The following is an 18753-nucleotide window of genomic DNA, read 5'->3' as shown; positions in this document are numbered from 1 at the left end:
ATTTTTAATATTTTTTCTAGTTTCTAGAAAAACAGTGAATTATTTAATACCATAGTGGTAACAAATACAGATAACGAGATATCGCAATGGGTAAATCCTCACGGGACACCCTGTATATAACATTATAACTCAATACAAAATTAGCTTGATCATTTCATTATTTAATATACAATGAAGCAACGGTTACGAGTTTTTTAGCGGGACACATTCAATATATATTTTAAATACGTGACTTTAATTATTTAGTACCTAGTTGTCTTAGTTTAAAAAATATATGTAATATATGATATATTTTATTATTTTAATCATTAACTTACGCCTTTTTTGTAATAGTAAGTACTACAGCTGTAAACTTTTCAACTATATACCTATTTACTTCATACATTTTTTTAATAATAAGATTAGTATAATTATTGTATAAATCAAGTATTTTAATTTTTTTTTTATAAATTTAATCTCACATAATTAGATTGATAAAAAATATGCCTCGAAAAATAATTCTTCATTAATATTAATATAATTTTGTGAATTTTAGTTCAAAATATTTTATATTTTAATTATAATTACAAATTGACTGCATAACATTACAAAATCTTTAACAAGTATAGATATGTTATGTAACTATACAGTTAAATTACAATAAAAACAAAAAGATAACCAATTATGTACATTTATATATAATATATAACATATATCATAATATTTATTAGGTAATATATTTATATTAAACATTTTACATTGTTAAATGTTAGGTATAATGCGTATTTCTATATACTCATATTTATTATTTTAGTTTTATAATATTTATTATTTATTCAATTATGCCATTGTCAAACACTAGCTAGGCTTATTGATTCAAAACTAGGGCTAGATGGTCAATCACCATGACATTATACATTTAATATTATGCAATTTGTGCAACGTATTTAATTTAAACACTGATCGAATTCGTTAATCAATAACATAATAATATACGTGTTTCGTCATTTGTCGGTTGCTACTTTACAATAGTGATCTACATTTTCTTTTTCAGTTATGATTTAACAGGATTTTCGCTTTCCAAACCGTCAATACGACCTTGCGGTTTGTTCATTTGTGCGTAATTTTATTATTTAAAATGTTAAAAATAATTGATATTTCTTTTAACATTAAAATAATATTGTTTGCCTATTTATATTATAATCATTAGCTGTTACGACTAATCTATTATGATGATTAATCCGATGTATGAACTCATCAAGTTTTTTTTTTATTTTATATCGATTTTACACGATGTCTTAATATTATAGCTCAAAAATCGTTATTTTCAACACTAATGTTTTCTAATTGCAAAAATCTCAGACAGCACATAAACGCTATGATGATATTAAAGCGTGTATAATACTGCATGGTAAGCAATAAGCATTGTGAAAAAACAAAAGTAAAAACGATTTTTTACGATAAAATATGTTATCACTTATCATACACGCTAAAATAAAATATTATATTATTATCATCGCGGCCATGTTAAGGTAATGTTGCACGTTGTGATGGTCGTAACTCGTAAGACGCTAACGATCGGACGGTAAAAACAATAAAAGAAAAACGTGAAAAAACACGTGTTTCATAGTCACACCAAAATAAACACGACAGATTATTATAGTTTGTTTGTGACCCGAAATTACTCAAGTTGTCATATGCGAAATATAACCTAGAGGAAGCGACAAGGACGACTAAATAATTGACTTAGAAAATTCGAGAATTGAGAAGTATGAAAGAAAAAAATCCTAACTATATTATCAAAAGTTTGGATACGGATTTACGAGTCCGTGAATTGCGGTTAATATTTTTTACCATTTATCACAATTTCGTGTCGTTTCTCGTAAATCCGACAAACAATCGAACGTGAAAAAAGTGAAATTAAACGAATTCTTGTGTAAAAATATTATTATACGAATCGAGCGATTAGGTGCTATGTGTTAATCGATGCAACGCCAGAACGGTATTGTACTTCCCGTACTTGGTGAAAATAATAAATCAATATTACCGATATAACGCACGCACTATCGTGCAAAATACCTTGTGCCGTTGATAAAAACATTAAAACCATTATTATAACCACAATTATTGTTTGGACATGTATTTATAATAACGATTTCCATCGACTATCCATTATTCACGAGCGCTATCCACACACTTCAGTCTCTTACAACGGATGCGATATTTTACGTATTCCATTTGATCCAATCATAATATTTGTATTACATGACGTGAACCTGTGATGCACTTATGTGTATCAAGTGATACATGGTATACCTACTCTAGAAAATAGATTTTTTTGTTATCAAAATACAATAATAAAATACGTAAGGGTAAAATATATAAACGGCCATAAAACTGGGATGTATGAATAAAAAATGATATACATTGTCACACGTATTTTATACAAAAACATGACAGTCAAACCTTAAGTTTATTAATGAATCATAATGCATTAATACAGATATCACTGTGAGTTATGTTTATTTTATATCAGTTGGATACCATGAGTTATTTTAAGTATAAATAACACTTTTAACTAATACCACAAATTAGATTTTAAATATTAATTTATCTGTATTATATGTTTAATTGGTGCATACTTTAAATATGATATCTAAAAGTAATAATTAAAAATTCCAACAGAAGTTTCTGTTTTAATTTTAAAAAGATATGTTTTTAAAAAATCATGTTAAGTTTAATTTTTCAGAAATGCATTGCCCGAGTTTACTTTCCTTGGTTGTAATCATATTTAAAAGTATAAATTAATTCTACTAGATATTTATAAGTAGTGTTTTAATCTATTCACCCATATACCTCAATACAAATATCTAAAACCAAAATCTTGGCATAATATTTTATTAGTTTATTTTTTCTAAAAAGATATCTCCTACATAGCTATATAATTTTCACTAAAAATTAATATTCAATTTATTTGAAAAGTTGTTAGTATAAGATATTTTTCTCGTCTTTTTAAATTTTAGAGTAGGTACAGTAAAATATGAATGAATTCATATGTATAAATAACTAAATAAAATATCGAGATAGCTGTTAATTTACTTTACTAATTATCATAATTAATTCATTAGAAATTACTTATATTCAAATGTCTATCGTAATATATATATATATATATAATACATCGTAATATCGTTATAGCTTATATATTCATTTTATCCAAAAATGAAATTGCTACTAAAATATTGGATAGGAATATATTATGTTAATAACTAATATCAATGGCCATCGTAAATTAAAAGTACTCAATATACGATATATTATTATTAGCATTATAGCCACATAGTAGTATTACATTACTATTATGAAAATGTTGACATATAGTTATTTAAGGATATGTCCAATACTTATTTCAATAAATATAGAATCATATGGTCAGAATAGAAGAAAAATTTTATAGGCACTCGATAATAATTTCGTTTGTAGTAGGTTAATAATTCTAGCGAAATTTTTTTTTATCAAATCAAGAGATTCACCTTTTTTTCTATAAATTATTAATCAAATACAATTTTTGAAAACGTTAATGTAACTAAATTAAAATTTTAACGAATAATTTTGAGCTATTGAACTTCGTAAGTTTGTAAGATAATATGGGTATTATAATTATTTGGAAACATGGTTCTTAAAGTACAATTATTTAATTAATATATAATTACAAGAAAATATTGGTAAGTATGCTTGATAGATAAAGTGAAGAAAATTAAATATCATAACTCATAACACTTAACACATATGATACATAATACGTTTAATAAAATTGAATTAACTTTGCTAATTAATTACCGTGATTGACTTTCTTTTATGTTTAACAATTGATTATAAATAAATATACTTGTATATTTATTTTTGTACTTGGTCCGTTTGCAAGATATATTAAATATTATTATTTTTGTATACCAAAAAAGACTATTGGTTCTCGTTCACATGATTATATAAAACATGACGCAATTTAACTATGAGTAAATGAGTGATGACTAATGGCTTAAGCACTTTTGACCAGAAAAACTAAAGCTTTCCTAGTAAAAGCGTGCTATCTATTTATATGTTTGTCCTGTGGACTACCTACCGAAACTGATTTGACGTTGAAGTGCTCCCGAATTGGCAACTTATTATATTATTTAGTATTTTGAAACCAAAAGTAGGTCGTGAAAAACGAATTTTCTCACATCACTGTGTATAATATAAGTGCACATAATCAAAAAAATGTATGAGACCTAGATATCCCGTAGACCGAGACAGAAAAATTCATATTCGTTATTTACCTATACATTGGACATACGGACGAGGAAGAAAAAAATGGAAAAATCAGTAATTACCACGTAACCCGTAGTCACCGCTAATACAGTACAATCGTGTCAACTCACCATAACGACGTAATAGGAGGTAAACATACTTTTTTATGTATGTTCGTAAATAAGTACAATATTATGTACTTTGCAGGTAACATTACCTATAGACACAGCCTATCTTTGTAAAGTACAATAAACACGAAAAAACATTGCAATTTTATATGACGAAAGTTCATTTCGAAATTAAAAGTTGTTTCACTGCAGTGGTGATTCATACCATTGGATTCGGATAAATATTATAATATTATACTGTGTTTTGCACTTTAATATATCCACAGGTTAATTTGGCATTGTTAATTTATTTTATTTATTACCTATTGAAAAGGTGGTTTACGTGGAAAAAATATAATAATATTCGACTATGAAAAATAATCACTTCATGGCAATTATACCGCATAGACTTCGACAGATCCATGAATTCGGTGTAAAGATTCTTTTGGTGGAGGACAACGCTTTAATAGGATGAATTATATTGTATTAAAGTTGTAAATCACAAAAATTCACAGTCGAGTACGACCGAAATAAAATGATAATCTTGTGCATGAAATATTCCGTGTCTGTATCGAAAAACGTTCAGTGGAACGTTCGTCTTTAAACAACCTATATTTTTCTTGAGCCATTATTATTATAGTCCATTGGTAGGTACTCTCCCCAATATTGTTGATACAATGATACTAATTCTGTGCTCAGTTTTTTATTAATTGTTCCGCTATATCGATAATCAGAACTATGCAAAAAATTCTTTCATTTTATTTAATATACATTCCTTAACTGCTAATAACATACACATATAATTATTTAAATCCTTTAACGTGTTGCCCTTAATAGTTTATACACATTAAATAGTATAGTAAATAATACATTAAATAATTATATTTTTTGTAGTAATGAATTTTTGTGCCTAAAACTGTAATTGAAAATTCGAAACGATGTAATGATTTGATATGTTAAAAAAAATATACTTTGGTACCTATATAATTCAATATAACAAAGAGCTGCAGTAACACCAAGGGCCCGTATTGATTTCGATATTTCAATTTGTCGGCTGTATGCTATATGGTCCTTATTCCTACCGTCTCCAATCCTTAAAATGTCATTCATGAGTTATTCTATAGAGAAATATATTCTTTATGGCTTTAACAATTCGTACAAAGTCTTTAATGACCCGGTATTTAAAATAAACCACTTTGACAAAGACTATTGGATGTTATACAGGCTTGATTTAGTCGGAAGTCATTTAAATTTTTAAACTGTCGAAACCAAAATGTATACATTGGCCAAATTGTCTGGTCACAATCTTCTTATTGTACTCCCTTGCCCTCTCTTTTTAGTTTAGTTTTAAATTAAACAAGTTGTTTATAATAACATTAACCGTCAAGCTATGCGTACGTACGGAAAGAACAATAACATTATACGTTTCACAATTTGCATTATATAGGTGTAACAATAACAATAACTACATTACAACAATATATTAAGTATACCTACGCATATGACAATCAAAAAATAATGTGTATAATGTATCTTCGATTTTCTGGTGAAATCCCGGAAATTTATTGGTTTTACAGCGATTATATCCTCAACCGTTGAATATTGAACTGAATCATAGTGTATGTTCTTATTTATTTATTTTTAAATTTTTGGTAGATTGAAATAGTAATCGATATAGTGTTATTAAAAAGGCGTATTATTATAGATTAAAATGTTCTGAAGCTGGTTCAGAACGTAATAAGAGTTCGCCATGTGCATATACTTATACGTACTTAGAATGCCTACGCAATAATGCAACATACTATTTCCATTTGGCTTTTTATTTACGCCGTATAAACGGTGTACGACCGAGATTATGATACGTTTACGCGCCATGCATTTATTTTCAAACGTCCATTGTTTCTCACCTTGCGTGTATTTCGCAATCGACGTTTAAATATAATATTTAATAATGATGATGATAAATAATTCTAGTTGCATATTATGCCGAGCCATGGTCAGTCAGATGCATACCATCACATACCTTTAGGCACACATATTTAAAGAAGAAAATAAACCGCTCGTCATTAACACGAGTGGATATTATTGTGATATCGAGTCGAATATGGAAACATAATAAATATTTTATATCTTCAAATTTCGTAATAAACAACACAACTGGCTAATTCTTGATCATGCGATTATGTACATCACTTTACTATAATAATATCTATAATACTATCCCCGCTCAGATGACAATCGATAATGTTGTATTTATTAGTATTTTTTTTTCTGTTTCAGGTACCTACGATTTAATGCATTGATCAATGAAACATACATAGGTTCAAAAGAATTCAAATTGGTAAAAAATTAATATTATACAAAAAACAATTTAAATTTTTTTTAATACGCATTTATAAATATTTTTAAAAGTAAAATAGTTACTACAGTATAAAACAATACTGTTACAATAAATTCAATTGAATTGAGTTTTATTTATCCCATAAAATATTATAACATAGGTAGTATAGGTATATTATTACCTATATTATAATATTATTGTATCGTTGCACGCCGCACCTTAACGTTTCGAAACGACATAAACTCGCATTGCTCATATTAAACAAATATTATATGTATGTATTGTATATAATGCGTATTGTTGCGCGATAGATAATGGTAATAATATCAATCGAGTAAACATAATATTAACATTATTATGAGTATTTATGTATACGATTGCAACGGCCGTTTAAATGTTAATTTCGATTGGAAACAAACACATCTTTCGACGCATATACAATACATATAATAATACGTAAAAGGTGCATAGGAATATTTTCAATTATTATTGATATTATAATATAGGCAAGCGTATCGTAATTGTCGACGTCGATTAAAATGGGTAGGGGAATCTTTTAGCATTAATGCCGTTAAATCTAGACCACATTTTCAACTATTATATTATTTTATATACTATATCGACTGCTGAAGAAAGAAAATAAATACCCATTTGGTACATTTTTTTTATCGCTATATTATTGTGTACAATATATATTATGAAAGTAATTTGTTCAACAACGATAAACATATACTGTATTATATATTTATATGTACAAACCACACGATCGTCAACGGATATTGAATGTATTCGATGTATGAATAATATAATACGATATGGTGGTGAACATACGTATTATATAGTCTACAAGACTTAGACGTTCCTGATTGATGCCGTATTACCTATATAATATATATTATAAATCAATTACATTCCCTTATTTATTCATCGAGAAATTCAAAACTTAAGAAACTTTAGTATAGGAAATTCGTTTCGACCCCCTCCCCTAATAATAAAATTATCACATCTTATCCGACACTACAGACGACTGACCGTAGTTCATCTGTCTCGAATTAATGGGATAACAAATATCATCAATCTTTTGTTTAAAATTTGTTCACTGCCTACTCCGCATATTTTAAAAAAAACTTGTCCTTATAACTCTCTATCTACCATAATCATAAACCCAAATCAAATTCGACCAATTTGGTATCCCTCCAACATCCATTTTTTATTTACCATGAATTCTAACCCTACGATGTTAACCCCATACTCAGCAATCTCAACATCTCATCGAACCACCATTATTAAGTTAGTATTATTTTTTTATAATATTTTGTTTTACTTTTCACATTAATACCTATACAGTTTTCATTTCATATTTTTAATAAAAATTCAAGGATTTCAATTACCTAAAAATCGAATTTTTAATGATTAATTCATGAATTGATTTAGTTAATTAGTATTCTAAGTTAAATTGAACGAAGTGGTGAACAACCATCTATAGTGGACTTATATAAACCCAAATTCCTAACCACTTTAAATACTTTAAGTAATAACTTATAACTCATAGTATACTTATAAATTATAATTTATACGTATTATAACTAAGTAATTAACAACTCACTCAAAATTCGATTTTAATGTTTAGACAAATTTTCAAAAAAATATATTGTACTTCAAAAATATTAAATTTAAAATATATGCTGTGATATATTCATTATGTACTCGTATATTAAAAACAGTATGGAAGTAAGTAAGATAGTATGTTGTTTGAAATAATGTCTTAAAATTATGTATAAAAGAATTCCAAAAATTTTAAGACTTAACGAGAAAATTAGTATTTGACTTAAAAAAATCACCTTGTATACTATAAATACGTATAATAAATTTTTACATATTTGATATTTCTAAATTAAATTGCCTGTGTATAATGACACAATTGTATACACGGTAATTTAGTATACCTACGATAGTTTTGACCATATTTAGCTAATCGAGTCCAATCGCATTAGTGAATTACTCACGAGTCGTAAGTGCCGGATACATATTATACATACATATTTTTTATACAACATACGTACATATGTTTACACGTAAACTCTGACTGGATGATTTCTCAGTTATTACAGACTACAGTGCTCGACTCCCAAACGATATTATCATTTATTATATTGTATTTTGTTCTTAAACCATCTTTTACCGCGTACGTCGTGATAATGCATTATGCATCGCGGAATATAGGTTAATATATTCTAGCTATGAGTTCGAACGGTTTCTGCTCTGTATTCTTTAGCTGAAACGGCGTAAAATCGTCGATAAACGATTGAATTCTGTGTATAATATTATTAGACATTAATGCCCCTCAAGTTCTCGGCAGAAAAAAGTTTATTGTTTATTGTGTGTATATACAGCACGATTTGGCGTTTCAGCGAATGTTTGACTGAGGCGATCCAACAGTATATATTATATTTCTCGACGCAACAGCAGGAAATACGAAAGTAGGACGATATAGGTAGTCATCATCGTATCTCAACGGATTCGTTATTATATTGTCGTATATTCATATCTTCGATGTTTAGAATAACACAGTTATGTTAAACTTTCAGTTATATATCGAAAGCTTCCCGATTGCGATCAAATTCATATTAATACCTAGAAAATCTTTATTGTTTATATTTTTTCTACGTTGAAAATTTGATGCCACAATCATATTTGCTGTTTATCCACGAGTTCAAATAGATTATTGAAGTCTACAAAATTGGTTTTCCATTGTACGCCAGAACAATGTATCTATATGTACCAGCTACCTAGACGGTAGAAGAAGTAAAAAAATAATATATCGTCTATTTTATTGTGTACTGAGAGAAAAGAAGATAAGAATATTGGTTGTGAAACTACAAATGCGACTACAATGGATGAAATTAATTATGAATTTATTATCTACGACGAAGTTTTATTTGTCATTGTCGGAGTACAAATGCAAATCTCTTAATATGTCACACACCGGTCAACTGTGGTAATCAAAATATGTATCGTTAATAATACAATTGTCAATATATTTTTTCGATAATCTATTATTGTGCTTAACCAGGTCATACATTTGTGTATAATATACTAATATGTATTATATTATATCAGTCACCTTCAAATTTTTTCATATATATTTAGAAGACGAGATTTCTTAAGTATGATGTCCAGAAAACATCGTAAATATTAATATTTTCGAAATCCCATATACACTTTATTAATATGCTGAATGTGCATAATGTATACTTACATATGCCTGCAATAATTAGTTGATCAATAGCCAATATTTTAATTTTTTTTTTTTTATGAGGAAACTGCTATAATATGAAATTAATTTTGCTAGATTGGATACTCTGTTAAAACATTCAAGTGGTTTGACCACTAGACGGCGAATACGTGTGCACATTTTGAATAATTTTCAAACATATAAATTATAGTTTCATTTAAAACATTATGGTGAAAGAATATTTTAAATGAATATAAATTAACCTTGCACTGATTTTTTATTCGTTTTAAATATAATAGTATTTATATTATTTGACATATTAATGTTTTATTGTACGTCAGAGTTATGAAAATCAGAAAAAACTATTAATGATCTACAATGAATAAGATTTATAAATTAACTATATTGTTGTGTAACGTATTTTACACAAATTAATCAATAAATAAAAGAATTCATGGTCAAATCAACAGGTTTCAAGGTGAATCTTAGATTATTATAAATTATAATTTTTATGATCGATTTTATATATATTTATATATATTATACTATTTGTTATAGTCTAATTAACTAAAAAAAAAAAATAATAATAATAATAACTTCAGCCCATTATATCATCAATATTAGATTTTACGAATAATTTTGTTCGATATAATTGTATAAAAATTATTAATTTAAATATCTAATGTAAATGAATCAGGTACATTCAAATATTTTTTACACAGAAAATCTCAGTTTCATTGATGTATCTTTTATATCAAAATCACAACATTAAATAGTAATATTTTTCCCAAAGCTTTATTTTTTTACGATCAAATATATGTATACAGATTTGTATACACCCAGATTGTCTTTTTTGAATGTAAAATAGGTTCTGGTGGAAAGTGACTATTCTATAGTTTATAAAATTATACAACATTTAAAATCCGAAAATGTTGATTTTGATTCTGCTCATGTAAATGTATGTCATACAACTACAGATAATCAATAATAACAAATCTAAAATAATATTATGTTATCCGACTTATAAAATAGTATTATAATAGTATAATAGTTATAATTTCAAACAAATATTTTTGTGTTTACATTTCGATCCTTCTATATCAATCAAAAAAAAATATTTTATACAATTTATTTAAAGATAAAAATGTTTATACATATTTATATCTTCGAATTTTCAGAACATAAGTTAGTCTAAAACATATACCAATGACTTACAAAGATATCCGTAAACATCAGCTGTTTCTCATTGTAGCCAGAAAATAGTCATATAGATATAATATAATATTTATTTTAAATCTGTTAAAACCCAATTAAGCTCTATAAAAGAGGTGGCTTATGTTTAAGTCGTGACGTGATTATTTATTTTTGCGTATGCGTAATCAAAATATACACTTCAACTTGCTAAATTATCGTTTTCGTATTGTTTAAATCGAATTGTTAGCTAGTATATAATAAATATAAACGTATTCACACAAGCTTTTGTCTTGCATTGTGATTCGCGGGGTCCATCCATATATTGTGCGTGTGAAGTGTGCGTCAGAAAAATTATTATGACGATCATCGTCTCGTCCTTCTACAGGGCCAGTCACGACTTTCCGGGCACCCGGCACGGCGGCACTACTAGTTGGCAGACGGACGTAACAAAATCGTTTGTAATCACGACCTATCATAAGAAGATAGACTACCGCCACATGAATATCGCTTAATATATTACATGACTATTCGCTTCAGAGCAGTGTTGGTAGGGGGGAGGGGTACTACTGCAATGTTATCTCATTTTCCAACATAATAAATATTGTTGTATAGGTATATAATAATATATCCGGAATATTATATAATATAAGCAAACCGCTAGAACGTTTTCGTTTTGCATAGACAAAAATCTTACGAAATCAAAATTGATCATCAACTGCACTATGCACATTAGTAGGTACCTATAATAGAAATAAAATTTCCTTGAGGATCTCGTGGTAGACGAACTAATTTTTCAACCCCGTTCTAAATGTATTATGTAAATAAGCCAGTATTATATAGTAATTAGCCATCGGGGTTAGGCTTAACTTAACAACAAGTAATATTGTTGTTATTTTGTTTCAACGTGTTCTCTGTATGAGCACATCATACTATTCTGAATCCCTTCTAATAACAAAATTTGACTTTTCTTGCATATTACTGTTATATACAGACATACAGTGTTTACATTATGAATTGACGGTGGTGTAAAGTACCTCTTATCTTCTTCTTAGTTCTCACGTTTTATAACTTTTTTTTAACGTATCGCATCAAATGTTTCTGAATTACACATATTATTATTTAATATGCATTATAGTCTGCAATAGGTCACACAATTTGAATACTTACATTTTTGTGATCTTCATGGGTATTTTTTTTTTGCAATTCAAGCGCCTTATTGCACACGCTTACACATATTATACCTTTACTTACCCATATCATATGTACCAATCTATAATAAGTCAACATACATTGTCTGCGAAATCGTTATTCGACCTCTGAACTTAATTTTTTTTTTTACATTAATTATCTTTATTCAATATGTATGTATATATGTACATTTATAATATATATTTAGCTTGAGATTTTTCACACAGGCTCACCGACATCTCACCAACTCTAAACGACTCAATTACATAACATCATAGTACTGTAATGCGTGGTTACGAATTTATGACGGATTCACTGCTTATAAATTATAATATACTCCTTTTATTATACAGCCCGTCCTCACCTCGTACAAAATGCATTTTATCGTCGTTTCGCTATTGTATTACATACAAGACACAACATAATAATAATAATAATAATAATAATAATAATAATAATAATTGCACACGTGCGTATGTATATATATAAATCATCACGATTATATACGAATCCGTGGCGTATATTATAGGTAGTTATACCTATATATTATATATACTCTGTACACGACGACTAACGTCTGTATATTATAAAAGATACAAAATATTATACCTACGTATTTGTAATCGGTCGTCCGTTAAACGCGTATGTTCTAATGACTAATTCCTCATGACGATAGTATAGTCGTCTTCGACATCCGCGCAATAAAAGACGATGACGTGCGTTTGCGGAAAAACAAATGCGTCGTTATTCGTTAAGCTCGCGGCACGCGCAAACACGCTAAGCCGCTATGATTCCGCGAGAAATATAATGCGAATTTATCATGGTTTTCGCGATAACGTATTTATAATGTGCTCGTGGCCGCGGTTTGGTTTTAACTCGTATTATATATATATCTCCGCTGTGATGACGCTCTGAACACAACTCGTCTCGAGTATCGTACTCGAGTCGAGTGCATAATATTAGCTGTGCCGTAGTAATGCGTTATAGGTATCGGCACTCTTCGGATCACGTGTTTCAGACCTGTAAAAGAGTGAACATTTTTTTTTTTTTTGCGCACGCGGTAAAATTATTACCCGGTGTGCAGCGATAACCGTTATATTAATGACGTACAATTAATAGGTATTATGATATACTGTATTCACAACGCAATACTATACTCCTATATAGGTATAATGTTATATTTTATTACATATATTATTATCAGCAGCGTTTTCATTTGCGTTCTTGTGTCTCGGTATTATAATACGGACAATTGGTCCACAGCCAATTTTTTTCTACGTAACACTTAAAAAAAATGAAAATAGAGATATTATTCAGTGTCATTAACACAATGTATCAGCAGTTGATGCTCATTTTTAAATCCCAGTGGCTTAACGTCGACATTGGCGTGATCCCATAAGGAAATATCAACAGAGTTTGGTAAATTTTTATTTTTGTTATACGTACACAAAGAACATATTGTGTACGGTTTTTTTATGGGAGTGGATGTAAAAAATATAAATACGGGCCTCAGTGTATATTACAAGCTTAAAACATATTATTATTTACAATAAACGAACTCCGTGGACCCACATAGACATAGTTCGTATGTCAGATATAATAGAGCAATTCTCCCCATATTGTTGTTTGAATTTCGTTTTGATGGTAATAAATCGTTTTGTTTTATATTATGTTTTGTATTTTTGTTTTACGGTTTTCATCGAACGCCAGTCGCCAATATTATAATGCACCACTATTGCTGCTGTAACATAAAAAGGAACATAATATGAAATCCGAATTGTTATAGTATAATATGATAGTAGCGGTATCTACCTACCTATAATATATCTATATAACATAATATAATATGGTGGAAAAAACGTTTTAAGACGTTAAACTGTGGCTAATAAATAATAATATTTTATAGCGAACAAAAACGTAATGGATAAAATATAGTACGATTAATAAAATTTTGAACCGTGTCGAAATGTATTTATCATTATTTCGATTAGTCATCGAGACGGTGTCATCTAATCATATCTAATAGGATATCCATACTGCAATTATTTTCTTCAGGTGTAGAATATAATATTATAAAAATGCAACAGCGGCCACGATAAAATATCGTATAGATCGTGAAAACTTATATAGCTCATTTACATTATTAGACACACATGGACGATTTCCTTTTCGGCCAATACAATTGTCTTTAAAATTTACAATTATTATAACATGAAATTTGGCGATTTTTCAATTTAATTAAATATGATTATATCCATAAATTGAGTCCATATCTTATAACATATAAATGAATATGGCCCACGTGAGTGTTCTATACACCCAATTTTTAAATAATTGCCCTCATTTTTATCAAGTTAAACGTTTCACTGATTCCCTCTCTTTTTTTTTTTAAATCCCTCTTTGTCCACAAATTTTTTTTTGCAATATTTTAAATTTTCGTTTCAAATACTTAACCTATTAAAAAATTAAATTTTTGTAGACTGGATGATGATTATAAAATCTGAATTAATATCTATAGTTACCTACAATTAATATTCTATGAAATGTTTAAGATTTTTACTCTTAAACAAAAATCGTGTCATTCATAATTAAAAATCAACTAATAACAGAAATTTTATCAAAAACTGATTTTGCGTAAAATTTTTAGTTTTTTTTAAAATTATTTTATTTACTTATGTAAAAAGGGAAAATCAAAAGATCTTCATTTGTATCAACTGAATCCATTTTTCTATAAGAAAAGTAGAAATCCTTCTCAAAGTTTAAAATCGAACTTTTTTTATACTACCTAAAGACTAAAGGTGATGTTAGAGTAACAATTTGAAAAAGAAAAACATTTTAAAATCGCTTTTTGACTTGGAGTCTAAAATTAATAATAAAATGAGATTTACAACTTTTCATTTAGATACTTTACTTTAACATTCTCTGACTTCAAAACATCATAGTTATAAATACTGCAACAGATGCTAAACTACTCGTATCATGTATTATACATACATATACTATATATAGTAATCATTATTTAATTAATTATTTTTCAAGCATTGTGCGTCGTATTTTTTTTAGATGCACAAACTTGTTTTTACAAATCAAAATAAGTAATCATCTGGCGCTTTTGTGTTAAATATATAAAATTATTGATTATCATGTCGAATGTCGAATTGATTATATATATATATATAAAGTATTAAAATATATTATACATGAACATAAATTAAAAATGTAATTACTGTTTACTACAAAATATGACAAAATTAAACACCGGTCACCACAACAAAAATATTATTGATTTTTAATACTTCTATAAATATTTAATTACGACGCCTCGCGCCGACGTGGTTTATAACCAACTCGTAACATACTAAATGGTATTTGAAAAACAATGCATTTTTTTAACGAACTACAGTTAACTTTTTATGATTTCCAATGTAGTTATAGTTTAAACTTTCACCATAAAACACAAAACTAATGTATGAAAATGTATTAAAGATGAATATTAAAAATTATTAAATGCCGCTATGTAATGCAGGGGATTTTAATTTTTGACAACAATATAGTGGAGGTACTCAAATAATGAATCTATATTCTATATATAATGTATAATCTTAACTATGACTTATTGTATACTTATGTATACTTTTTGTTTTGTGCACGTTATACTGTATAATAGAAAATAAAAAAATGAATGGCTTGTTGTAGTGTCGTTACTCTAGCCATAACGTAATTAGGAGTGAAGAGGGTAATAAACAATAATCAACTGATGAACGCAATTATTACAATGGCAATGAACTCTGTTACACCGATGTGTATTAATTTGTAATTATTGGTATTAATTAATTATCTAATCAAAGAGCTTAGATAAATCTATGGTTTGGAAATTACATGCTTGCGGTACCTATATAAGGTCGTCAGTCTTTGGTTTGTACTGATTGTAGCTTGGTATCATAAAAATTTAAAATCTACACGCGCTATGATACATTTCTCTTTCTATATTATATATATGTTAATGTATTAAGTGCCTATAATATTATATAAAATGATTTACAACACATTACATTTCGATTTTTACCTCAGTATATAGTCGTTAAATTTAATAAACAGAACTAATTATTTTGTCTAAATCTAATAAATTTTGAAAATTAAACGCGATGTCAAAAATAAGACACAAATGGACGTCTAAATAAAACACAGATGGTCAATTTAACGATTTACAAGTAAGTTTATGACGATATACGTTAGATTTTAATATAATATAGGTACCTACACTCGTAAATATTCAGGCGTTTTTTTGTTGTTACTTGAAACGGTGCGATTCGCGATGTATTTCTCGTTGATTACATGTTAATATTCGATTATTGCGAAGTACACAATTTTGTAATATAAGTATACAATATTGGTGTATTACGTTTTGGTGTCTAGATAATTATTTTAAACCGTCTACAGTAGGTATAAACATCGAAAGCCTTACGAAAGAGGAGACAGTCTACGACGAACCGAAAACGTATATGTCTATTATAATAATTATTTATAATAATATAACAGTAAGTACCTACGTATAATATTAATATGTTGTCGACCCGTGGTGACCGAATACAGTATTGTTGGTGTACGCGTGGTGGTTTTACTATCTATACGTCATCACTTTTAAATTTTAATAATAATAATTCATATCTAATCGAACGGAATATTCGGACATCTCACAGGTGGCTATTATTGTATATTATATATTAATATGTTATACGAATTATCGAGGCATGGAATACGTATAACATACCTGCCTACGTGTTATACTCACTCACACACACGCACATACAATTTATGAGTACAGTGCAGTGTGCACAGATATCATGTAATATAATATCATTATGTGTGTGCGTTTTGCGAAATTCGCCTCCGGGGGCATCGGTTCGGTCGCGGATTCGTCGAATTTTGTCGTCCTTAAAATATAATAATAATAATATTTAATTCATCGCGGGGTAATGGGTGTACACACACACTTTATACACCGCGGGCCAAATGTCCGAATCGACACCGTGTTACAGAAGAATCTTCTGGTCGCCGCTGCTGACTTTCGCTTTTCTATACCGCCTCGTGTGTGGTTGTTCCACATAAACGTCGAGCCGCGAAAACCTCACCGCACCTTACGTACGTCATGACGTGTAGGTATAGTAATCACGGACGTAAAAATAACATTATATCGATACATACCTATGGTAGTAATAGTAATAATAGTACCTAATAGCGTATAATAATTTTTTAGTTATGATCGATCACATTTCCGTCGGTGTTTTTTTTCTATTATTATGTTTTTTCGACGATATTTACGAACCGTGTTATATATTACGTCGTACCTATAAATTCCATGTATAATAATATAAGATGATTGTACTATGATGTACGATTCGTGATTTTTCTTTTTTTCCTTCCTTCTCTATTGTTTGCACAGACGAGTATAACATAATATTATTGTATACGTGCGTGTTGTGATTTTGTTACTGCGGTTTTTCGCATAACGCTGAGCTCGCGTTCACTCTCCGCGGGATTACCGTGAAACCGGAGAAATTTCCGCGGATGAACGTGTGTACCGACGCCGTGCGCTCGCATACATTATATATATCTACCTAAAACGGCACGCCGTGTTCATCGCGTATTATATTATTTAATTATTATTTTTTTATTATTATAAACATATTATATTATACATGTGTTTCGTACGCACATTCGTATGTACATATTTACTTTTCCTCTCGTCCGTGTGGACTGTGTGCAGTCATGGGTCGCGCGGACTGACGAATAGAGAAAAGATGAAGGCGTTTCTGTCTTTATTTTTTTTTTTTTTTTTTTGTTATTTAAAAAGCGCGTTAAACAGTCCTTATAAAACGTGTACTTGCTACTTTTCGTGTACGATATCATTATTGTTACCTATTAATTACAAAGATTCAGTCAATTGCAATAGCGTACGCAGAATTCGTTTATGTGGGGGGAGGGGCAGGGGTAACTATTTATAAACCTATTATACCTATAAATAAAAAATGTTATTAATATTCCATAAAAGAAATCATTATACGGATCTTACTTATAGGGGGGTAGTTAAACCCCTATAACTCCCACCCGCCGGTACGCCACTGTTCAATGGAGCTATAACATTAATGTACTGCAGTAGTGCAGTATGATGCGTTTTACAATACGTATTATGTATTATGCTATTTTACTAAACGCAAGTACGAACATTATTTAGGTACATTGCTAGCTCACTGCGTTAAGTATGATTTTCGTTTATATTTTTTTAGTGTCTCTCACAATATTATTCGAACTCGTGTATACCGCTTCGCATATTATATTATGTAAAAGTTTGAAGCGACGTCGTATATTATACATCATATTATTATAAATGCATATATTATATTTAGAACGGTTTTAGT

The 18753-nt window shown here is 28.5% G+C and overlaps 1 protein-coding gene across 4 annotated transcripts in view; it reads left to right on the top strand.

Annotated features, from left to right (window-relative positions):
- LOC114120683 (rho GTPase-activating protein conundrum) overlaps positions 1 to 18753 on the top strand; it is a 61361-nt gene that overhangs the window by 13630 nt on the left and 28978 nt on the right. Inside the window, exon 2 of one of the 4 annotated variants that reach the window (XM_027982667.2) lies at positions 6657 to 6697. The exons of 1 other annotated variant lie outside the window; for it this stretch is intronic. The gene's annotated coding sequence lies outside the window, so the exon portion shown is untranslated. Of the gene's footprint in view, positions 1 to 6656; positions 6718 to 16293; positions 16546 to 18753 lie in introns of those variants that run through there. 2 more of the 4 variants (XM_027982665.2, XM_027982668.2) reach the window with 2 other exon arrangements.

The sequence above is a fragment of the Aphis gossypii genome, chromosome 2 (assembly GCF_020184175.1).
Source record: "Aphis gossypii isolate Hap1 chromosome 2, ASM2018417v2, whole genome shotgun sequence".
Classification (NCBI taxonomy): domain Eukaryota; kingdom Metazoa; phylum Arthropoda; class Insecta; order Hemiptera; family Aphididae; genus Aphis; species Aphis gossypii.
Note: the sequence above shows the minus strand (reverse complement) of the source record. Positions and strands in the feature narration are given on the sequence as shown.